Here is a 24,868-nt window from a genome sequence, read left to right on the forward strand (position 1 = left end):
GGTTTGTAACCTTAGAGTTATCCTTGACTCATTTAATCAACAAACATTTATTAAATGCCTGCTACAGGCTTGGAACTGTTCTGGAGATGCAAAAAACCCAAACAATAATAATATGAAAACATCCCCTGCCCTTAGGAAGCTTAAATATTAATGGAAGAGGAAAGGATCTTTCCTTTTTCTTTATTATCTCCTCATATCCAATCAGTTTGCAGATCCTGCTGATTCTATCTTGATAGCATCTTTTTATACCAGCCACCTCTTTTTTCCTTTATGCAGTTACTTGAGTTCAAGTCTTCATCACCACCAATCTGGAGGATTAGAAGAGCCTCTTAATGTTTCCCTGCAACTCCCTTTTCCAAACAAGATTTCACATGGTTACTAAAATAATCATCCTAAATTTCAAGCTGACAATGTTGTTCCCATTCCCAAAATCTTCCATGGGTCCCTATTGCTGCTAGGATAAAATATAAACTCCTTGGCCAGACATTAAAGGTGTTGTACAATCTGGCTCCATTCTGTCTTTTCAGCCTTATATCATATCACCCCCTCTGTACACTGTCTATATGCCAGCAAAACTGGACCACTTGCTATTCCTTGAATTCAACATGCTGTCTCTGAATTAGCTCCTCATCTCTGCTTTTCAGCACATGTTCTTTTCCTTTTTGATCAACTCATGGATTCCATACTTAGTAAAAAAAAATTCTATATCCTTCTCTTTGACATTGTTTTCTCCCATCCTCAAATTTCCCCAGAATTTAGAGGCTCTGGAAAAACTCTGGGTGGGTCTACTATTCTGAAAATACTTTAATGTATTGGGCATCCATCATTCACAAACTCACCTCTATAGATAGGTTCATCACCAGACATTTTTTTTTATTTTATAGCTTTTTATTTACAAATATATGCATAGGTAATTTTTCAGCATTGACAGTTGCAAATCCTTTTGTTCCAACTTTTTCCCTCCTTCCCTTTACCCCTTCCCCCAGAGGGCAGATTGACCAATACATATTAAATATGTTAAAGTATAATTTAAACACAATATATATATACACACAAGACTTTTTTTTGGTATATTGCAACTTTTTTTTTTTTTTTGACCATGATTACTCACAAATACCATCTTCCAAAATATGGCGAGCTTGCAATTTATATTGGTGGGGAGAGTACATAATTCTATTTATTCCATTCACTTAGTCACCACCCTAGATAAAATATACCATCTCTCTCATATAAACTTACTAATTGATCTCCTTGCTTTCAGTCTCTTCCCTCTATAATGAATCTTCCACACAGCAGCCATGGTATTAGTTGGACCATGTCACTCTCTGTTTAAGAACCTTCAGAGTCTCCCTACTAAATCTAAGATAAAATACAAGTTCTTCAGCTTGGAATTTAAAGCCTTTCATAATCTGGATTTCAAGATTTATTTCATTATCCTTCTTGTCAGGCACTCTATGTTTGAGTTAAACTAACCTGTTTCCTGGACTCTGAATTCTATCTCCTATTTCAGGGCCTGAGGTATACTGCCCTTTACATATAATTCAAAATTGTTTTACAGAATGTAGATCATGATTTTTCTTGTGCAGTATGATAAATATGGAAATATGTTTAGAAGAATTGTACATGTTTAACCTATATTGGATTACTTACTTGATGTCTTGGGGAGGAGGAAGGGGGAAAGAGAGGGAGACAAATTTGGAACACAAAATTTTGCAAAGATGAATGTTAAAACCATCTTTGCATGTATCTGGAAAAAGAAAATATTAAAAATAAAATAAAAAGAATGCTAGATTAGTTCTTTGCATGTATCTAGAAAAATAAAATACTATTAAAATAAAATAAAAAATGTTAAATCAGTGCACAACTCTACTAATAGTGAATTAATGTCCCAATTTTTCCACTTCTCCAGATTTGTCATTTTCCTTTTGTATCATATAAATAAATCTGATAGGTTTGAGGTGGCATCACAGAATTGTTTGAATTTTCATTTCTCCACTTAATAGTGATTTAGATAATTTTTTCATGTGATTATTGATAGCTTTGGTTTCTTCCGAAAACTTCCTGTTTATATCCTTTGACTATATTTCAATATTCAGTAGAAATGGCTCCTATTTTTTAAAAATAAATTTTGTTCACTTCCCTGTATATGTGAGAAATGAGACTTTTATCAGCAAAATTTGCAGTTATTTCCCCCTAGTTTCCAGCTTTCTTTTTAATTTTGCTTTATTAGTTTGATTTGGGGAAAAACATTTTAATTTCATGTAATCAAAATTATTTTGCTTCCATAATCCCTTTTGTCTCTTGTTTGGTCACAAATTCTTTCCTTATTCATAGATCTGACAGGTACATTTTTCTATGCTCTTCTAATGTACTTATAAATCACTAAGCCTTTATGTCTAAATCATGTACCAATTTTGCCCTTATCTCAGTATACAGTGTGAGATGTTGGTCTATGCCTAGTTTCTGCTAAATTGATTTCCAGTTTTTCTAACAATTTTTGTCAAATGTTGAGTTCTAATTCCAAAATCTAGGATCTATGGGTTTGTCAAATACTAGATTATCATGTTATTTACTACTTTATATTGCATCTGTCTATTCCACTGATCTATCATTCTATTTCTTAGCTAGTATCAGATTGTCTCCCATGATTACATTTTGTAATTTGCCTTCCTTAATCATTTTTTTCATTGATTCCCTGGACATTTCAGACCTTTTGTTCTTTCTAGATTAATTTTATTACTATTTTTTCTAGCTCTAAGATAATTCTTTGGCATGGCACTCAATAAATAAATTAATTTAGGAAGAATTCCCATTTTTGTTGGTTTGGTCTACTCATAAGCAATGAATATTTCTTTATTTGATTCAATCTGTCTTCTGTGTGAAAAGTTGTTTTTGTTTTTGTTGTTGTTGTTGTTGTTGTTGTTTTGTTTTGTAATTGTGTTCATATAATCCCTGGTTTATTTTGGCAGGTAGACTCCTAAGTAGTTTATATTGTCTGCAGTTGCTTTAAATGGAGTTTCTCTTTTTATCTCTTCCTACTGGGTTTTGTTGGTAGTATATATGTTGATGATATATGTGGGTTTATTTTATATCCTACAACTTTGATGCAGTTGTTAATTGTTTCAACTAGCTTTTTTTCTAAGTCAAAGGACAAAGTTTATTTGTAATTGTAACATCAATTGAAACAAAGTTCCAAAAGAATTTAGCCTCAATTAGTTTTTTAGTTGATTCTCTAGTATTCTCTAAGTATATCATTAAATCCTCTGCAAAGAGTGATAATTTTGTTTCTTCTTTGTCCATTTTAATTCCTTCAATTTCTTTTTCTTTTCTTAATTGCTATAGCTAGCATTTCTAATACAATATTGAATAATAGTGGTGATAATGAACATCCTTGCTTCATTCCTAATCTTATTGGGAAGGCTTCAAATTAATCTCTATTGTTAGATAATGCTTGTTCTTAGTTTTAGACAGATTCTACTTATAAATTTAAGAAAGCCTCCATTGATTCTTATGCTTTCTAATGTTTTTTTAGGAGAAGTGGGTATTGTAATTTATCAGATATTTTCTGATAAAATAACATTGATAAAATAATGTGATTTTTTGTTATTATAACTGATATGGTCAGTTACATCCATAATTTTCCTGAATATTGAACCAGCTCTGTATTCCTAGTATAAAACCCACCTGATATGATCTTTGGGATATACTGCTGTAATCTCTCTGATAGTATTTTATTTAAAATTTTTGCATCAATATTCATTAAGAAAATTAGTTTATAGCTTTCTTTCTCTGTTTTTGATTTCCTTAGTTTAGGCATCAAAAGCACATTTTGTGTCACAAAATGAATTTGATAGGACTCCTTCTTTATCTATTTTTATAAATAGTTTATATAGTGTTGAGAGTAATTGTTTCTTAAGTGTTTGGTAGAATTCACTTGTGAATTCATCTGGTCCTGTGTAGTTTTTCTTAGAGAATTCATTAATGATTTGTTCAATTTCTAAGTAGGATTATTTAAGTATTCTATTTCTTCTTCTATTGATCTGGATGATTTGCATTTTTGTAAATATTTATACATTTCACTAAGATTGTCAATTTTACTGGCATATAATTGAGCAAAATAACCCCTAAGAATTGTTTTAATTTCATATTAATTGGCAGTGCATTCCTCTCTTTTATTTTTGAGACTAATAATTTGTTTTTCTTCTTCCTTTTTTTTTAAAACCAAGTTATCCAATGCTTTGCCTATTTTATTATTATCTTCATAAAACCAGTTCCTAGTTTTATTTATAAATTCAATGATAATATTTCTTTCAATTTTATTTAACCTCTCCTTTTATTTTTAGAATTTTTATTTTGATGTTTAGTTGGGGATTTAAAATTTATTCCTTTTCTAGGATTTTTTAAGATTCCTTTTCTAAGTTTTTTAAAGTTGTATGCCCAAATTCATTGATTTTCTCTTTCACTCTCTTATTAAAGTATGCATTTAGAGATATAAAATTTTCCTTAAATACTTCTTTGGCTGCATCTCATAAATATTGGTATACTGTCTCATTGTTCTCATTCTCTTTAATGAAATTATTGATTGTTTCTATCATTTGTTCTTTGACGTACTCATTCTTTATGATTAAAGCATATAGTATCCAGTAATTTTTAATCTATACTTCCATGACCCTTTATTGAATATAATTTTTATTGCATTATGATCCAAAAAGGATACATTTAATTTTTTTCTGCATTTGGTTGTGATGTTTTCATGTCCATGGCTAATTTTTGTGAAGGTGCCAAGTATGGCTGAAAAAAAGGCATGTTCCTTTTTGTTTTCATTCAGCTTTTTCCAGTCATATTTAACTTTTATAAGATCCCATTCATCTTCTTGACTTCTTTTTTTATGGTTAGATTTATCTAGCTCTGAGAGGAAAAAGTTGAGGGCCTTTCTAGTATAATTTTACTGTCTATTTTTTTTTCTGTAATTCATTTAACTTTTCCTTCAATAATTTGATGCAGTGCCATTTAATGGATATATGTTTGTATTAATATTACTTCATTATCTATGACTCCTTTTAGCAAATGTGGGTTCCCTGTTTATCTCTTTTAATTAGGTCTATTTTGCTTTTACTTTTGGAGGCAGTACCACAGAGTTGTTTTAATTTTCATTTCTCAATACTGACTTAGAGCATTTTTCTATATGACTATAGATAGTTTTGGTTTCTTCTTTTGAAAACTAGCTCTTCATATCTTTTGACCATTTATCAGTTAGGGAATGGTTCTTATTTTTAAAATTTGACTTAGTTCCTTACGTATTTGAGAAATGAGGTCTTTATCAGAGCTTCCATTTTCTCTTGACTGAAAATAATACTTTCTAGCCTTGAATTGATGACCCAGAAGTGAATATAAGCAACAGAATTGTGAAATAGCATCTGGTTCTCTGTCCAGTGCTAGCTCAGGGGATACTATGTAAAAATCTTTCTGACCAGTTGCCAGGTCCCCTTACCATCTCTGGCTCAAGAACTCAGGTGCTACTACTTGTATCACAACACTTAGTCCTACCAGTGGCGTTGCATTCATGTGGGATTTGGGCCAGCCTCTCCCCTATGTCACAGATCTCTCTTTCCAGCTTCTTTGTTGTCTTGGACTGGAAGAATGTCTTGCTTTGAATATCTGCTGACTCTACCACTTCAGAATTTGATTTGAGGTGTCATTTTAAGTAGTTTGGTGTAGAATGTTGGGAGAGATTAGCTGAGAGCTTTCTCTACTTCCCCATTTTGGTTCCCTGCCCTTCCTACTTTGAAAGTCCCCATGAACTTGTTTTTAAAGTAATTTTTTTTATAAGGGCATTCAGTATAATTGATTTCCCTTGTAATCTTTTTGTTTTATTTTTTTACATTTAAAAACATCATTCTGAACAGTCCTTTGGCTTCATTGACAAAGGGGCCAATGGCATACAAAGAGTTAGGAATCTCTTAGGTAACAGAATACCATCTCTCTGAGATTAAGGACTGTTTGAAAAACTTCCCCTTGTATCCTTAGTACCTAGTACCCGTATCTTGCATGCCACTGACACTTAATAAATGTTTGCTGAATTGGATAAAATATTTTTCTTGTTTTTTTTTTCACTTCTCTAACTTTTTCCTCAATGGGGATACATCTGAAACCATTTCAGTGAAGTAAGGACTACTAGGAGAGCAAATATACAGACTTGCTGGATTTAAATAGCTTTAAGTGGTGGTACCCTGTTTCACCCTCTCTATTAAATTTCCATTACTGAAATGGAGTTCTCCCTTCCTGGCCCTTAAGGTGAAAATTAAAACGAGTTCTTGTTCCAAACATACTTTTAAATACTTGTTTAATGATAAACATCCTAATGTTTCTGCTAGCCAGAAACTTTTGCCTTGCTCCCCTTTTCTAAGGTTTGGAAAAGTCCAATCAAGGAAGGCCTGGGATGAAGCTTGTACATTAATGACCTACTTAGAATGTTGCTGAGTACAGATCAGTTGAGAAGGATGGAAAAGAAATATGTTTGGCATTTGTGAGTAACCCTGTTGAAAAGAATTTAGTTTTACCATGTTTAAATGGCAAAGCTTTGACTGAGTGGTTACCAGCAGCTATAGTGCAGATACGTAATTCTGGTTTTGGAAGGCTAGACCAACACTTCCCATAATTAAAGACAAACTATGCAATTTACCCAACAGTGTGGAGTTGTTATATTGGGAATGTAAGTTGCCTTGGGTGTGTCTACATCTGTGTAATAATAAACTACAGTATGATAGGAATTGTTTGTATTTTGCTTCCTGATCAAGGCCTTCCAGAAGTGAAATTGCTTAGTGAATTGCATTTGACCATTTAAGATACACTACCCAGAGGCTCAGGATGTCCGGTGCTTGTTGATTCTGGGCAATAGCTCTGCCTTGTTGATTTTCCCTGATCTCTATTGGCCTTTAGGTCAGATAATCTATTTCCTTCCATAGTTCAAGCTCAGGTATACCTGTTGAATGTTGTACATTTACTGCTTCAAATACAGAACAAATTTCATTTTATCAAAAGCAGTCTTGTGGTTGCAAAGGCTTTATAAGCATGAAGCATGTAGAAAACTACTAATGGAATTGGGATGGAATCCCAGAGTCTGAGAGGGTCTTGGGCACAGCTAATACAGTAATTGGTTTGATCAGTGGAGTTGTTCATTAGCAGAGAGTATATTTGGTCCAGGGCCATGAAAGAGGTGAAAATCTGACTTTCTGTGCTTCTTTGTTGGGCCCATATTTTATTACCTTGATTAATTTTGTGCAAGATTGGAGTATGCAATGGGTGCTGGTGGAGAGTCACATTAGGAAATCTCTGCCCATGTTGCTGGAAACTTGGCTTGGGGTTCTCTAGGTGATTGAAAATTCAGCTTGCTTAATTTCTCCTTGTGATTACTTTTGGCCGATGTGTGCTGAGGTTGACAAACTTTTGTTTAGTTTGACTCCAGTGGATTTGGCAGGCTTTCCTTTAGCAAAGTGATAAAATGCCCAAATATTTTCCTAACAGGGAAAGAGGGCCTTGGGGGAAATAATAAATATCTGTTTTCAAGGGTGGAGGTAATGTGTAGAATATACAGACATGGGCCTGTTTTTGTTTGTTTGTTTTTTGCTACTTCAGTTATTAAGCTAAATTTTATGCTCTTTAAACAACAGATCAATTCTCCAACTTTAAAGATCTAAATATAGTGTGAAAAGTTCTTTCATTTCAAAATGAGAGGGCTTAGAAAGGTCCAAACGTAGGATTTTTCATAAGAATGAAGACAGAATAATAGACTGGTAGAATTTTAGAGTTGGAACGTACTTAGAAATCATCTATTTCAAGTTCCTTCTTTTACAGGTAGAAGAAAAATAGAGCTCTAGAGACATATTGTCACATATTTGCCCAGAAGCAGAGTGGAGAACCCAGCTCTCCTTACAACAGAATTGTAAGTTCTTCATTATTTCATCTGGCATCTTCACTCACGTACTAGATACTGGTATTTTATGCAACAGATTGATTCCTGAACAATTATGTAATTTGATTCTTCTTAAAATAAAATTCCATTTTTTAAACTCAAGAGGAAAGTTTGTTATTTAATGAAATTCTGAAGCGAATTTCTTTACAATGCATAGGATCATAGACCCAGTGGGGACAGTACTTGGCTCTTAGCTCTGTATCTTGCTCAAGCTCCATTGGTTGCCTGTCACCTCCAGGATCAAATAGAAAAACCTCTGTTTTTTTTTTTTTTTTTTTTTTTTTTATTCAAAGCCCTTTATAACTTGTCCTCCACCCTCCTCACTTACTCTTCTACTCTTACATGTTACTAACCGTCAGGTACTCTGAGATCCAGTGCCGATGACCAATTGGTTCATCCTTGAATATAGCGAGGCATTTTCACTGATTGCCTCTTATTCCTGAAATGTTCACCCTCCTCATCTCTACCTCCCAGCTTCTCCAACTTCCTTCATAAAAGTCCTAGTCAAAAATTCCACCTTCTGGAATAAGTCTTTTCTAATCTTCCCCTTAATGCTAATGTCTTCCCTCTGTTTTATTTGCATTTTATCCTATATACATCTTATTTGTACGTAACTGTTTGCATATTGTTTCCCCATTAGGTTGGAAGCTCCTTGAGGAGCTTGTTTTTTGCTTTCCTTTGTATACCCATTGCTTAGCACACTTCCAGGCACATAATAGGTGTTAAATAAATGTTTATTGTTGTACTATTTGGTCCTTTAGTGCCATTTGAGCTCACACATTGCCCTGACACTCTGAAGATAAATTTTTAACAATTTTAAGTGTTATTGATAGCGATAACATAAAATGCTAATATGAGTCCTTTGCTAATTCATGGAAATGATATGGCAAAAGATTAAATTGATGGGCCCTCCTGCCTTCAGCACTAAAGTTTCAGATTTTGTTAATGTTTGGACACATTTAGCCTTAGTAGGAGTGATAGGGTATGTACTCAAGGCATATTTAAATATGTATCACTTTCTAATGGCAAAACGTAAGAGTAGAACAAAGCTTGTTTCACCACAGGTCTGTCCCCTTTTTCCTATCATAGATGATGACTAAATGCCATCTAATGTCAGTGGGGAAAAGATCAATAAACAAAATCATCCATTATATACCATTTTCAAGTCAGAGAGATTCGGGCTCATTTATAGGTCCTATTTGGATTTCACAGACTACTGGGTTCAATATGGCTTTGTTGATTTCTATCTGAAAACTTTGGTATATCACTACTTCTCTGGGCCTCAGTTACTTTATATGTAAAATAGGGAGGTTTGACTAATCTTTCATCTCTTTGTGCTTTTGTATAATGCATAATTTTCATAAGCTTTGCATCAAATTCAGATTTATTAAACTTTTTAATGTGGTTAAAAAGCCCATATATGTGAATCACACTTACAATCTTTGAGACTTTTCACTTGTAGTATTTTATTTTACATACTTTTAATCAGGTAATAAGGCTTTTATTAAAGAGACAAGTACACTTCAAAAAAGAAATATTGAGAGATGCATAATTTTAAAATTTGATGATTGTTCTTTCCTGCCATGTATACCAACTAGTAGTATGAGACTCAGATCTGATTTGTGCTCCAAAGATAAACAGAATTAGAAAAAGAAATTATACTTCTCTCTTTTATGTTTATAACATGGAGTTTTTCTAGGTTAGTCTATTGGAAGCAGTATGGCTTGTGGGCTAAGAAAAGCAGCAGTTTAATGGAAATTTGAAGGAGGGTAATAAAGCATCTTGGAATCTAATTTAAAAGTATAAACAGTCCTCATCAATTAGTATAGTTAAGTCAAACTATGATGAACTTCTCAGGATATAAGTCTGGAAAAGTAATCTTACTTTTGTTGTTGAAGCTGAGCTACAGCTTTAAAGAAATGTGATATAAAAGTTGGGAACAATGGTTTGGAGATACTATCTTGTCTGTCTCTCCAAAAAACATGGCTAGAACAGTTCCAAGAAGAATATCTGGGGACTATTTCCTCTGAAGGATCCCAGGCAAATGCTTATTCTGCCTTTTTAAAGGCTAGGATGTTACATGTTGATGTATTTTGTTGTTCGTGTATTCTATGAACATACGGGATATCTGTTGTTACAAATTATAAGCACTTGAAGCATAAAAGGACCAGGTAATTTTTCATCTTCTGATGTCCATTGTCTAGCACAGGGATTTGAATTGTTAGGTGCTTTCTGAATGAATGTTTGTTGATTCAATCTTGGTTGTTACTTAAAAGTGGAGGAATAGTGTACTTGAGCATGCTCCTTTCCCATGTTTCCTGATATTGGTTTGGACTTCTGTCCACAGGCTGCCTTAGGAGTGCATGGGTTCCTTTTTCTTAATGGTATTTTTGGCTCTTGTTACAATATCAGTTTGTCCAGCTTTTTGTAAGTTAATTCAAGTTCTAGTTCATCCCTTCCAGCAAAATAGTTTTCATTCCATTTAATGGCCCTTTGTCCCTAGTTGCATAATAGTGTATTTCAGATTTAACCTCTTACTTTTGGCTTCACTGGCCAAATAACAAAACCTATTCAACAATTCCTATGTGCTAGGTACTAGGGATACAAAGAAAAACCAAACAGCTACTGCCCTCAAGGAGCTTACATTCTAATGGGAAGGCAATATGTATGTAAATAGGTACATACAAGGTAGATGAAGTCCATGGAAAGTAACTTTAGAAAAGAATCACTCCCTTTTTAAACAATGAGTCACAGTATCAGAGCTGGAAAGGACTTCAGAGGCAATTTAGTCTCTCCTTATTCAAAGAAACTGACGTTTGAGGACATATTTGACTGCTCAAGGTCACGTAGATGGTAAATGTCAGAGATGCATAGTTCCTGGCAAATAGTAGGCACTTCATGAATTTTGGTTCACTTACTGACTTGAAATGAGTAGGATGTGAACTCAGGGACCCTGATTCCAGGGGTAGTATTTTTCTTTTAGGCAGTGGGATTAAATGACTTGCCCAGGGTCATACAGCTAGTAGGTGTCTAGGGTCAAATTTGAATTCAGGTTCTCCTGACTTTAGAGTTGGTGCTCTAGCCACTGTACCACCTAGTTGCCCCTAAAGGTGGTATTCTTTTCATTATGCTAAACTGAATTACTATTATGCCTAGTCCTTCTCTCTTGGTTACTAAGTCTTATGATTTCCTTTTGTATTACAAGTAAAAATTTTTATATGAACTTTCACATTTTTGACACAATGTTCTGCTATCTCTCCTCCACAGACTTGGAAAGAGCTCCCTGAAATCCCCTCTCACTTTATCTTGTCATTTCCAGGGCTGCCTTTTCCTCCTCCCTCCCCCTTTTTTTAGAAGCTTAACTTCTTTTGAACAATTTTGAATTTTTTGGACAAACTTGAAATGTGGAGAAGAGAATATTGGTACTGTACTCCTATCTCATCAGTCCTATGTATTCTATGGAGAGAGCAGAAAACACCCAGCCACAGAACTTCAGATAACTGTGCAGCAATTAGATAAAAGAGAGTAGCATTTTCTGATGTTCTCAAGTTATTGTTTGTTGATCAATAGATGCTAACAGGGAGAAGATGGCCATTTTCAGTTAGAATTAAATGTAAAACTCTGCAATAAAAAATCTATGTCTTTCTTGAATGAATTCTCCGACCTATGTATTTGAAATTTTTTGTTTTTTGTATTTATATAGCATGGGACAGCAGTAAGAAGAGATGCTGACTTACAATTAGCTCTGACATTAGGATTAACTAACCTCTCTTACTGATTGGTATCATGAGAGCTATGATGTCTTAAAAATTCATTTGTTTTGTTACTATGAGAAAATGTGTCAAATTTTCAATAGTTCCTTTGGGTATGCTGTTAGGGGGGAAAAGTCTAATGATTAACAATAAAATATAATCGTTATGCATGTTACTAATTTAGAATTATGAGATATAGAACATTTTCACACTTGAGGATGTTGAGGCCCAGAAAAATTTTAAAAGTTAAAAAAATTTAAAGTAACTCACCTAAAAGCAGTTAGTCAGGAGACAATTTTATTTATTTATTATTATTGGTTTTTTTCTTTTGTTTTGTTTTTTTGTTTTTTGCTGAAGCAATTGGGGTTAAGTGACTTGACCAGAGTCACATAGCTAGGACATGTTAAGTGTCTAAGGTCAACTAGCTGCCCCTGACAAAATTTTTAAAGAGCCTATTATGTTTCAGACATTTTGCTAAATGATGGAGAGATAAAAATAAATAAACAAACATATACGTCCCCTTAAGTCCTTAGAGATTATACTTTAATGGAGGAGACAACATGTAGATTGTATATAGGTCTGTTAGATATATTGAGTAGAGGTGAAAACCCTAGAAGTTGGGGAAGGGGAAGACTGGGAAAAGCCTCCAACTGAAAGTGGGATTTGAGTTTATTCTTGCAGGAAATCAGAGGAACTAAGAAGTAAAGAAGAGACTGGAATGGGCACATATATAGCATGTAAGATACAACAAGGAGTATAAGACTGGAAAGATATAAAGGGGCCATGTTATCAAGAACTTTAAATGCCAAATAGAGAACCTTATATTTGATCCTGGAGTTGATAGGGAGCCATTAAAGATTACTGAGTAGAGGGCTGATGTGGTCATACTTATACTTAAAATTACTTTGGCAGCTGATTAGACAATAGATTGGAATGGAGTGAAACCTGAGAGTCATAACCAATTAGGAGGTTATTACAATAGTTCAAACAAGAGGCAACATGGGCTTAAACTGGAGATGGAGGCTATGTTATTGGAGAGAAGATGATGTATAAAAGGGAGTAAAGGTAAGAATATCAGGGTTAAGAATCGATTAAATATATAATTCAAGTAGGTAGTCATTGATGATATTAAAGTTGCCAACCTGGCTATTTGGGAGACTGGTGCTTTCCAATAACAGGGAAGTTTAGAAGAAGGTAAGTTGTTTTTCTTTAAAGCTGTTGAGCCTTGTTTTAGATGTCTGAGTTTGGAAGTTTGAGTTTAAGATGCCTATGGGACAGCCAGTTCCAGATCTGTGTGTGTACACACACAAACATTTCAGGAGATGGATAACTTCAGAATATGTAATCCTGGGAATCATATGCATAGAAGTGTTCACTGGACTTGTGTAAGCCAATGGGATCACCAATGGAGATAGTATAAACTGAAAAGAGAAAGTCCAGAGCAGAAACTTAGGGGGTACTCACTGTTAGTGACACAGACAAAGAGCTCACGTGGGTTTAACCAGGTCTTCTGATTCTAATTCCTAAGTATTTATTAAGTTCACATTGTGTTTCAGGCAATTTTCTAGGCACAGGTTATAAAAAAATTGTAAGATTTTCCCTATTTTCAATAAATTTACCTTTTAGTGAGAAGGGAGTCTATAAAGTCAATATTGCTTTTATTTTTATCTGTAGAGTATTAACCTAGCAAAAACTCTCTCCCATGTAGAGAGTAAATGTTATTCTTAAAAGTGTGTTCAAAGACAATGAATGGATTTTTTTTGTTATAAAATATTAGAAATTAAGTATTAGCTAGGAGGGGGAAAGGAATTGTTTACTGCCAAAATGCATTCTTAAAATAGTCTAAACTGTTAAAGGGCAAATCTTATTTTCCTCTTAAAAATTTTAAGAGTTATCATGGTATTTGGGGTAGTGTTAATATAGAAATTGAGAATGGAAGAGGTGGTGAAGAATGGAAGGGGGAATGTCATGGTGTAGCCCTCTAGGCACCTACCTAACTAGTTTCAAACTAAGAAAATGTAGACTCAATACAATTTTATACAGTGAATAGAAATTCCTGGGGAATTTACTTTTAGGATAACAATGACAATGACTTGTGACGTAATGGATTTAAGCAATCCCAATCCTAAAACCTATTGCAATTTTGGTTCAAGATGACCTCCTCATCCTACCCCTGAATAATATCAGGAAAGACCTAAACTTGGGGATTATTCATTTTGAGAGGCCCTACAGGGATCTGTTTAATTTCAGGACTGAAACAAAAAATATGGCTTTTCTTGGATAGATGTGCTAATCTGATCTAGTATGAGTCAATTTAGCAGCAGAATTGTCCAGAATCCCCCAGGCATTTGCTTGAAGTAACTTGTTCATGTTCTAACACAGAATTGAATTGAACTTAACCTGGGTAGCTATTGAGTTTCAGCTATTTATCTGCTTCTTCTGTTGTTCCTCTGAGTGATAAAATCTCTGCCATAAAGTTGCAAATAAAGAAAGATAAGATTTAAATAAATAAAAGCAACAAATAAAGAACAACACAGTACAGTATGTATAACGAGATGCTAAAATTAAAAAAAAATGTTGTTCAGTCATGTCTGATTCTTTATAACCCCACTTGGGAGTTTTCTTGGCAAAGATACCGGAGTGCTTTGCCCTTTCCTTCTCCACCTAATTTTATAGCTAAGAAATCCAGGCAAGTAGTGTGAAGTGACTTGTGTAGGGTTATACTGCTAATAAGTGTCTGAGGTCTCATTTGAGCTCCATAAGATGATCTTTCTGTCTTCAGGGCCTGTGCACTCTATTCACTATGCCACCTACCTTCCAATAAAATACTAACATATAGTATAAAGACAGAAATAAATAAACATTTATTAAGCACCTGTGATATTCATGACACTATGCTAAGATCTCAGGGTAGAAATACAAGCACCCAAAATAGTTCTGCCCCCTCAGAGAGCTTATATTCTAATGTGGGAAGACAATATATAAAGGGGACTTGGAAGGAAAAGGATAGACAGTCAGGGTATTTGTGTGAAGGCAAAATGGCTAGTGAGGAAGAGAAACTGGGATGGTCATACCATTCAGAAGGGAAATGAAATGAAAGGTGTCTAGCTCCCCCTCCCTCCCCACCCCCTGCCTCCTCACACCGCCATTTCAAGTTATGGTCTGGGTAAGGAACATCAGATGTTCCAGTGAAGGATGTTGGATCTCAGAGTGGAGCTTTCCCCAAGGTGGGAAGCTGGAAAAAGAGAAGTAGAGATAAGGCAAACCAAAATTAAAAGGGAGGGGCAGAGCAGAATGGCCCAAATACTTATGAGGGATACAGTAATTATTTTTTGTTAGTAGAATTTTATCTATTCCAGATTATTCCTTAGCATTTGCTGGTGTGCTATGATCCCATCTGCTGAGCTAGAATAAGTCTTTTGATTCCTTATTTGTCTAGATCTGTTCAAATAGCTCCATTTAATGCTCATCTCAAGTTCTGTGTCCTCTGTGAGGTCTTCTCAGGTCGGTCTCCCTTTCCTTCCAAATAAGGTGAGCTGTCACTTTTCAAGTTTGTGATTTCTGGATTTCTTCTTTGCACTCATCTCATTCTCTGTACTCAAAGTACAGATAATACAAGCTATAGGCAGTCAGAAAGGGAAAGCTCAGATTCTATTCAGGAAGGCTCTGTGAAGGATGAATTGGATCTTAGAAGATGGGTAAGGCTTAGTTAAGCTGTTTTATGCTGAAACTTGACCCATGTCAAGATAGGACAGATTGGGGTTGGAAAACCAGGATTCAGAGCTTGATAATAATGTGGAGATCAGGTGGCAGGTGCTATAGGTCAAACAGACCAAAGGATTGCCCCCAGGTAGGCAAGAAACCCAGAGTATAGGGACATCAAATCACTGGTTAACACCTTAGCCAAAATGGCATGGCTACTACAGGTCAGTATCTACCCAAGGGCCTGAATAACATCATCAGCAAAAGTGAAACATGATATGCTCCAGTTTCTTATAAGGACACTTTTATCAATCACTTCCTTGGGACTTATATCTAGCAGAAAAACCTCTGGAGTAAAGGGTATGGACATTTTAGCTAGATTATTTCCTCTCTATCACCCTTCCCACCCTGTATCCCAAAAAACCCAAAACAATATCAGGCTGCTGGATAAAAAAAGTTTTGGTCTGATTTGTTGCTACCTTTATTTTGGATCAAAATGAACAAAGACATCCTGGAAGAGTGAAGAGAGATCTGTTTTCAGAGTCAAAAAGACCTAGTTTCAATCTTGTCTCTTAAGACATACTAATGTTTGATCATGGGTAAATCACTTAATTTCTCAGTGTCCATACAATTGTCAAAAGTTAGTATACACCCTGGAGTTTTTTACACTGATGAAATCATAGGACTGAATCCAAAAATAAAGTAATGTGTAGTGTATCTAATTTTTTTTTCTCAGCAAATATTTTAATCATGATGATCTTAAATTTGTTGTTGTTGTTATTGTCAAGTTTCTGAAGATCTCAGGCAGGGAGGAGGATGCCCAAATGTCATAGAATAGTAATCATTTTTCCATGCATATAAGAAAAAAAGTGATTTTTGAACATCGCTTGGAAATGTGACTCAGTTTCCAAACATCTAATTATTTGTTTTCCTTGATACCATATTTATCTTTTTGGATCCTGGTGTTTGAACTTTAAATCTATGGGAATATAGAAAACCATGCACTTACTAAAATTGACATTACAGATGAGTGAGAGGGAGAATGGTCCAAATAGCTGGGAGACAGAAATTAGGTTACATTAGTGGAATTTTACCCCTTCTTTACTGAGATATACTGGTATATTTTGGCATGTTTTGACCCAATCATAAAGCTTTGGACTCTTTCTTTCTGTTGAAATATGGTCATTTGGAGTTTAACTCACATTTCAGCTTCTTTCTGAGGCTTTTCCTGGCATGACTTCTTTCCTTACTAATGTTGGTGATCTCTCATTGTTCTAGTTTATGAGAGAATTTTGCTTGGATTTTTTCTTTGCACTTATTTCATTTTCCTTTTAATAGTCACTTAAATAAGTGTGTTCCCTTTCTAATTAGTTGTAGGTTCTTTAAGAGAAAGGCTTAAATTTAAATTTGATATATTTCTGCATCTCTACTGCCTAGTATAGTACCCTGCATACTGTAGGAACATAATAAGTATTTAATGAATGACATTTGTTTGCCAATATGAAATGATAGGATTTTTTTTTATTTTTCAGATATTTTATTAGTGCCCTTTGGTTTTTTTTAATTTCATAATAATTTTTGGATATTTTCCCCCTTCCCTCCCTACTACTCTATGTTCTTCACTTCAATTACTTGCTTCCAAAATATCAAGTAAGTATTTTGCCTAATATAAAATTTTCTTATCTTTTTTGTATTAAGGGAACAAGCAGACAATGGATAAAAACAGCTTGGAGCTATAGATTATATCTGTTTTAGTTTATTATACTTTTGACAAAGAATAAAATAAACATTGATTTAAACAAAAATTTTTGGCTCTCTACATTGGTATCAATGGTTACCACTTAAGATTGCCTTTAGGACCATAATGATTATTGAATTTTTCTTAGTTCCAATTTGTCCAAAGCTGGTCACCATTTTCAGAAACTCATTTCCTGAAGTGATCAAAGCAGAGGTCTGTTGATCCCTGGTAGGAGCCAAAGGGAATATGCCATATTAGACACTAGCTTTTGTTACCCTTCCTTTCTTTTGAAAGATTTGTTTTGGGTTTTTTTTTTTTTTTTTTTTTTTGTGTTTACTATGTCATGAAAGAGTGCAACCACTGTGACAACCTCATCTTTATATGCCTAATATAAAGAAATACCTTAAAAATAGATGACCATCTAGTTTTCTATCTGAGAGTAAATGGGTGCCATTTTGACTTATATTCTAATGGGAGAGTTAAACATCTAACCATTGGCTTGAGCCAATGGAATAGTTCTCAATCCTTTGGAAAGAGAAGTGGATTAGTAGGTAGGAAGCCAGGATTCTAGTAAGCTTTTGAGGGCAGGTACTATTTCAAAACCTTACTTAGTTACAAGCATATTTATTTAACCTAAGTTGGTGACATTTATCAGTTTGACATTTATCGATATTTAGTCTATTAGTTTGACCACTGTCCACTCAATTATCTAAAGCCTGAAGGGCTAAGCCAGAAACCTTCCATTCCAATCTCTCCAGATAACAACAACCAATTAGATGCCCCCTCCCCATGCTCTCTTACTTGTGATGTAATCTCTTATAACAAAATCTATAAAAGCTGTATATATTCACTGATTCTTCTGCCTTCCAGCTGTGAGTACTTTCACTTCCTTTATCTCGCAGCTGGACTGCCCGCCTCTCATGAGATGCTATAATAAACAATCTTTCTGCTTTCTACTTTGAGTGATCTCTGAGTAGTCATTTTGGGTAGGGGTCTCTCACATCCCCCACATGTGTGTCTCAAGTTTCTAACACAATGCTTTGCACATAGTAGATGCTTCATAAAAATTTGTGTGACTTTTAAATAAAATCATTTTACTTCTCTGAGACTAAGGATCTTATGTGTAAAATAAGGGGGAGAGTTTGGAATAGATCTTTTCGGGGTTCTTTCTAATACATCTTTGTAGTGTCATGAATTGGACACAGGACTTGGAATCAGAAGATCTTTGAGTCCCTTTTCCATTACTTAATATATCTCTTGTTTGAATTATTTTATTCTTACCTGTACAATGAGGATAATGATAGTTTTGCAGTACCTTTTTTTCAGGATTGTTTTTAGGGAACTTTAAAAAACTATACATATATTATATGCACAATATAATACATACATTGCCTACATATATCACATACATTTATGTAGATAAACATTATATATGTATTAGGTGTAATATGTGTACATAATAATATATAACTCATGTAGAATGTTATACATAATATATAAGAAGCACATGCACATAGTTATTATATATATTATATGTATATCATATATATATATTATATGTATATCATACATGCTCTAAATATTATACACATATGTAAATACAAGCTTATTATATAATACATATGTGTATATAATGTATGTATATTACACTGAGCTTAAGTCCTGCTTGACATATACCAGCTGTGAGTAATGGGACAAATCACAACCTCTAAATAAACCAAAAGCTCTAAGACTAGAGCAATTGGTTAATCTGCATCTGTGGAAGTAATTTCTATACTGGGATTTTCCTACACTGATGAAATCACAAATTCAAATTGTCTATTATTATCATTCTCACTTCAAAATTTTGATAATTCTATGTGTCACTGAAGAATAAAGTACTGTAGTACTCTTGACAACCTTTTCCTCTCAAATATTAATAGCCTACTTAAAAGACCAAATAAAGAATATGGTAGTATAATGTTGGTCATAGATTTTAATAATAACTTCAAAATGTTTCACCTCAAGACATAGATTATAGCAAGTCACTTTACTATCTAAGCACTGTCAAACCCAATATTCTCTTATTCTTATTTTTCAGGTTAGGAAAGTGATGCAAAAGAATATTAAATATGTATATTTATGAATACCTAAATTAGGTATGAACTTTTTAGTCCTAAACAGAAACGAGAAGGAGCTAGGTAGGAAGAAGGAGAAGGGGAAAGAAAGAAAGGAGAGAGACAGATGGAGAGACAAAGAGTCAGAGAGAAACTGAGATACACAAAGAGGAGCAAGAAAACAAGTAAGCAAAATTTTATTCAAAATTACTGGGCCAGTGTTTTGGCTGATATCCAAAAATTTCTTTTGTTGATCAGCTTTATGCTAAACCAGAAAGATTTTGAAATTGTCTGTTTTATTTAGTTTTTTTTTTTTTTAATGACTCCCAAGGACTCTTGGAGACTTGATGGAACTAAAATCTCTACCAGTGTCATTGATTTCCATGCAAAGAAGACTTTTTAATCTTATTATATATTGCATAATAACAATGACAGCTGGAAGGAACCTTAGAATTAATTTGGTTCAACCACTTCAATTTCTACATGAGGAAATTTAGAACTGAAAAATTTTAGTAATTTGTTGATTAGTCACATTTTTGGAATGATATTGACATTCTAGAGCTTGTGCAGGGGAGGGCAATCTGGTGAGGGCATTGGATACAATGGCATAAAAAGTGTATCCTATGGGTCTTCAATTATATCAGCTTTGTTACTAGATTGGGACCTTGCTCAGGGTCCCAAAACTAGTTAGTTTCAGAGTCAGAACTAGAATTTTGATCTCCTGACTCCTAGTCCCATGTACCTTCCTTTCTGTATATATCAAATCATGGTAATTCTAATTCAAATTATGGTGTTGAAGAAAAGAAAAAAGCTTAGTGTATGTATTCATGTATGTAACTTACATATATACATATGTATTAGCATTTTAGAGCTGGAAGTTAGAATATATTTATTTTTAAACTGTGTTCTGATTTGGTTGACAGAAAAAGGGAGGGAGGGAGGGAGGAAGAGAGAGAGAGGAAGAGAGAGAGAGGAAGAGAGAGAGAGGAAGAGAGAGAGAGAGAGAGAGAGAGAGAGAGAGAGAGAGAGAGAGAGAGAGAGAGAGAGAGAGAGAAAAGGAGAACTGAGTGAATGTTATCTTAAATTAATTCCACCCCTCCGCCCTTTCCTACCCCTAACCAGGGTCCTGGCAAAGCTGTCATTCTTAGCTGCAGTGTGTCAGGTATTCTGAACACAGTTGTAGCATAAAGAGTGATGCTTGGAACAGAGGATTTGATAGCATATTAGTGCTTTCTAGACTGAGGTTGCTGGTGGGGGGCATGGAGGAAGGGGAGAGGATACCAGAAATGTTAATGCAACTAATCCAATGAGATTAGCCTACTGAGCTTTAAGGGATTTGAAGGAACAAAAGGTATTGAAAGGACCACTTAGAAGTTTAAACAGACTCAGTTCTCCCTTTTCACCTACGTCTTGTATAAGGATTTCAATAGCTCTTAAATGAGGTTGCCTGAATAGGAATGGTACCCTTTTAAATTCTAATTAGTCAGCGAATTAACTAGTATGAATTTTTATTAGTTAGGATGAATTACAGGTATTAATGATTCTACTGTCTAAAAGCAAATGAAAGTGGGGTTATCCAGAAGGGGTTTCAACCACCCATTCAAGCAGATAGACTTTAAATGGTTTTATAAAAGAGTAGGCTTTCTTTTAGGACCCTTTTCTCTCCATTTTTTTTTTTTAAAGATTGGACTGAAAATAGCGAGGAGTTGAGAGGAGATGCAATCAGTCTCCTTGGTGGCCCTAAGAGAGGCAGAAAAGCTAAATCTGGGGGTTGGCTGTTTTCCAGGTTGTACTGCCTCATGGTGAGGTAGTTCAGCTCGTGAAGTATATCCTGTGGGTCTCAGGTTGCGTCAGACGTGTTACTAGAATGCAAGCAGGATGCTACACACTAAAAAGGGAGCTAGTGTTGCTTTTCCTCCCAATGTCAACCTTGACCCGATTCCTGGAAATATGATGTTTATGTTTGCAATGGGTACTGCTGGGTACATAATGGTGAATCTGTTGGCCAGCATTCTAATCCATGACTGGCATTGCCCTCACAATCTTAAAAGGCATTTGGGGACACCTGAGGAAGAGTTTTCATACACATATAACACTGACATAACCAAGTTGTAAGGACAAGGTCCTTGAGTGATAAAGCATATTTACTCAACAATCCACTTGGCATAGTATTTTAAAAGACTCATTCAGGAATCCATTTCTGAAAAGCTAGTGAAAATGGAGAAAAGTCATTCAATAAGTGATTTCCTCAATACTTAAAAAATAACTTAGTTTCTTTAAAAGGAGATATTTGGGCGATATTTTGAACTATCTTTGGTAGCTTGGTATTCTCTAGATGAGGCATTCTTAACAGGGGTTTGTGAACTTTTTATTGAATTTTTTTTGATAATTGTATTTCAGCATAATTGATTTTTTTTGGTAATCCTAAATATTTTATTTTATGCATTTGCAAATATTCTGAGAAGGGGCAGTACACTTTGACTAGTCTACCATGGGGGTCTGTGTCAAAGAAGAGGTTAAACATTCCTGATCTTGATGCTTATCTTCCTTGAAGAGTTGTGTTGGTGAGCTTGCAGGCTCAGCTCTGCTAGATCTCTCATTGGATTTGAAAATTCATTTAGTGAAGGACAGATTGTGTGTTAAGACTTCTTAGATACCGGCTCGAGTAGCTCATTATGCTAATGAAAGATTGCTGCCTGACCCCTTGCTCTTTCCCCTAGGAATTGGGACTAGTACTATTTTCCTTTCTTACTGGTTTTCATTTGTTTTGCTGAGCACTTAGTATGTGTCTAGCATGTTCCTAGCTATAAAATGAAAATGTATTATTTCTCCTTACTAGATTGTAAACTTCTTGAGGGCAGAGATCATGTCTTAATCATCTTTTCATCTCCCTCAATGTTTAGCATATATACCCTGAATATACTAGGTATGCAATATGCCAATGCATGTATATACCTTTTGAACTTAATATGCTGCTTATTAAAAAAATCAGAATAAGATATCATCATATTTATGCACATAAGGAGTGATTCCTCTCAGTGATTTCCTCTTTAGTTCATTAATGGCATCCTCAAAATGAATCAGCACTTTGAGTTGGTAGCCAAAACAGCTAATGCTTTAATAGAAATACAATAGTCATGATGACAGAATTATGAGAAATGGTTTCTTTGCTCTCTACGCTGGCAAGCCATATGTGAAATTCTCTGTTCAGTTCTGGGCCACATATTTTTGGAATGATATTGACAATCTAGAGCTTGTCTAGGGGAGGGCAATCGGGTGAGGGCACTGGACACAATGGCATAAAAAGTGTATCCTATGGATCTCCAATTGTATCAGCTTTGTTACTAGAATATCAGCATGGTGCTACACACTGAAAAAGTGGCTACTTTTGTTTTCCTCTCAATGTCAACCTTGACTTGATTCATGGAAAGGTGATGCTTATGTTTGTAGTAGGTACTATTGGATATGCTCTCACTGCCTTAAAAGGTGTTTGGTGACTATTTAACTTATAGAAGGAGAGACCATAGGAGTAAAATAGTTTTCCGTTTGAGCTGCCTAAAGTGGAATAGGCTGCCTTGGAAAGTTGTCAGTCTTCAGTCACTGAAGGTCTTCTAGTAGAAGCTGGATGATCACTTTTTGTGATGCTGTTGAAGGATTTCTATTGAGGTTGGGTTGGAATAACTAACCTTTGTGGACCCTTTCAAGTCTAAGAATCCATGATTCATTTCCTCTAAAATACCTCATCACTCTGAACTAACATGTTTTGACATTCTAATAAATAAAATTATTTCATAGCAAGCTAGGAATCCCTTTAAGAGAGATTAGATGTGACATGAACTCACCTTGGAGAGGTAATAAAATATCTGTTATCTCAAAAAGAGTCTTCTTTTTCAGTTAGTCTTTTGGGCAGCTGATAGTTTTTATTTGGTTCTTTTCATGTTATTTAAGTTTTGATGAAAATCTTTTAAGAATATATACATACTTCTTAGATACTTTAGATGGATCTGTGAACTCTTCAGTATGAGCACTTCTGATGGGAATAGATAGTGACCCTACCATGTCTTATAAACTTGTGTCATTCTTGTTCTTGTCTTCTCAGTATGTTGCCATTGAGGTTTCACCAAGAATCTGTTAGCCCTGTCTCAGGCTCCATTACTTCTAGGTAACTCAGGCTCCTTATTGTTGATTCCCCCTATTCTTGCTAGGTCACCTCTTTTCTAGTTGTTCACGTCCTTGATAATGTCTTTTATGCTATTTCTGGCATATAGAGATATTTCTAGTAATATACTGCTGCCAACATTATAATATCCACTGAACACCTTTCTATTGCCCTTGGGCCATGTACAATTCTAATTCCTTTGTGGAAGCATTGCAGCAAGCACTCTGTTGCTTTACACCCATTAGTCCAATGTCAGATGTAAACAGAAGCATTTGGAGAAGCTGGGACTCTGCACTTTTTCTGTGACTTCCTTCATCTTATTTTCAGTTATATACTTCCTTAAATTATACTTTCTTAAAATGCTGCATTATGTTATAACTATACTTGTAGATGCTGATGCCTGTGGAGATGATGTGGGAAGTTGGGTTGAATGATAGCTTACCACTATATGTTCTTACACTGTCTACTCTAGCCTTGATTGCTGAACTATACTGATTGGTTTTCCTTCCTCTTAGGACACTTAATGCCCTTAGAGAATATTGAATCACATGTGACTTTTTCTTTAGCTATCTCTCCCTCAGCCCCAACTATAATGGAAGTTCCTTGTGACATCGAAGGTCTAGGTGATAGGTTACAAAGTGACTATTAGTATCTTCCTGAAGATGTCAGAGATATTTATTATTGTTTTTCTTCATCTTTGGTTCCTTTTGTCTGTGTTTAGAGTTTCTGTTTTCTGCTCTTCCCTAATAACCTCTGTCATAACTTCTTCTGGCTGCTGATTGCTTCTCTCTTATAACCATTTTTCTTCTTGTATCTATTATGGCTCTTGTGTTTTGTGGATTTTGCTTGAAAAAGAATAGCAGATTAAGCATTACCACCTATAAACAAATACCCTGATTTTCTGTCTGGTGAAGTCACAGGACATTGAGTGTAACCTTGGGGTGTTCAACTTTTTTTTCATTTTTAAAGATCCTTTTCTTTTAAAAATGTTCTTACTTTTTTTCCATTCTGCTTATTCTGTATTTTTTGAAGGAATAAATTACTATTGATTCAAGAGAAAATTATGCTTCATCTAGAATTTTTTTAGGTAGTAGAGGTAAGACTGGTCCCTGGAAAACTGTCTTTTTCTTAAACACACTCTCTCTCTCTCTCTCTCTCTCTCTCTCTCTCTCTCTCTCTCTCTCTCTCTCTCTCTCTCTCAACACTGGTAGACTCTAAACTCTATAGATCTGGAATCTTTGAACTTAAAAAAACCCACCCTATTTTTCTAACACTATTTTCAATCCTGTATATTTTGTGCATTTAAAAACATTATTCTAAGAAGGGGTCCATAGGCTTTGCCAGACTGGCAAAGGGGACCATGCCATAAAAAAGGTTTATAATCCCTCTTATAGAGATTGACACAATAGTAGGAAGGGGAGGTGCCAAAGTCTTGAAACAAATTTTGGA

The 24,868-nt window shown here is 34.7% G+C and overlaps 1 protein-coding gene across 2 annotated transcripts in view; it reads left to right on the plus strand.

Moving 5' to 3' along the window:
- LDLRAD4 (low density lipoprotein receptor class A domain containing 4) overlaps positions 1–24,868 on the plus strand; it is a 567,965-nt gene that overhangs the window by 9,981 nt on the left and 533,116 nt on the right. Inside the window, exon 2 of one of the 2 annotated variants that reach the window (XM_031946676.1) lies at positions 7,855–7,942. The exons of the other annotated variant lie outside the window; for it this stretch is intronic. The gene's annotated coding sequence lies outside the window, so the exon portion shown is untranslated. The remainder of the gene's footprint in view (positions 1–7,854; positions 7,943–24,868) is intronic. 2 annotated transcript variants of the gene reach the window in all.

This window comes from Sarcophilus harrisii, chromosome 1 (genome assembly GCF_902635505.1).
Source record: "Sarcophilus harrisii chromosome 1, mSarHar1.11, whole genome shotgun sequence".
NCBI lineage: Eukaryota > Metazoa > Chordata > Mammalia > Dasyuromorphia > Dasyuridae > Sarcophilus > Sarcophilus harrisii.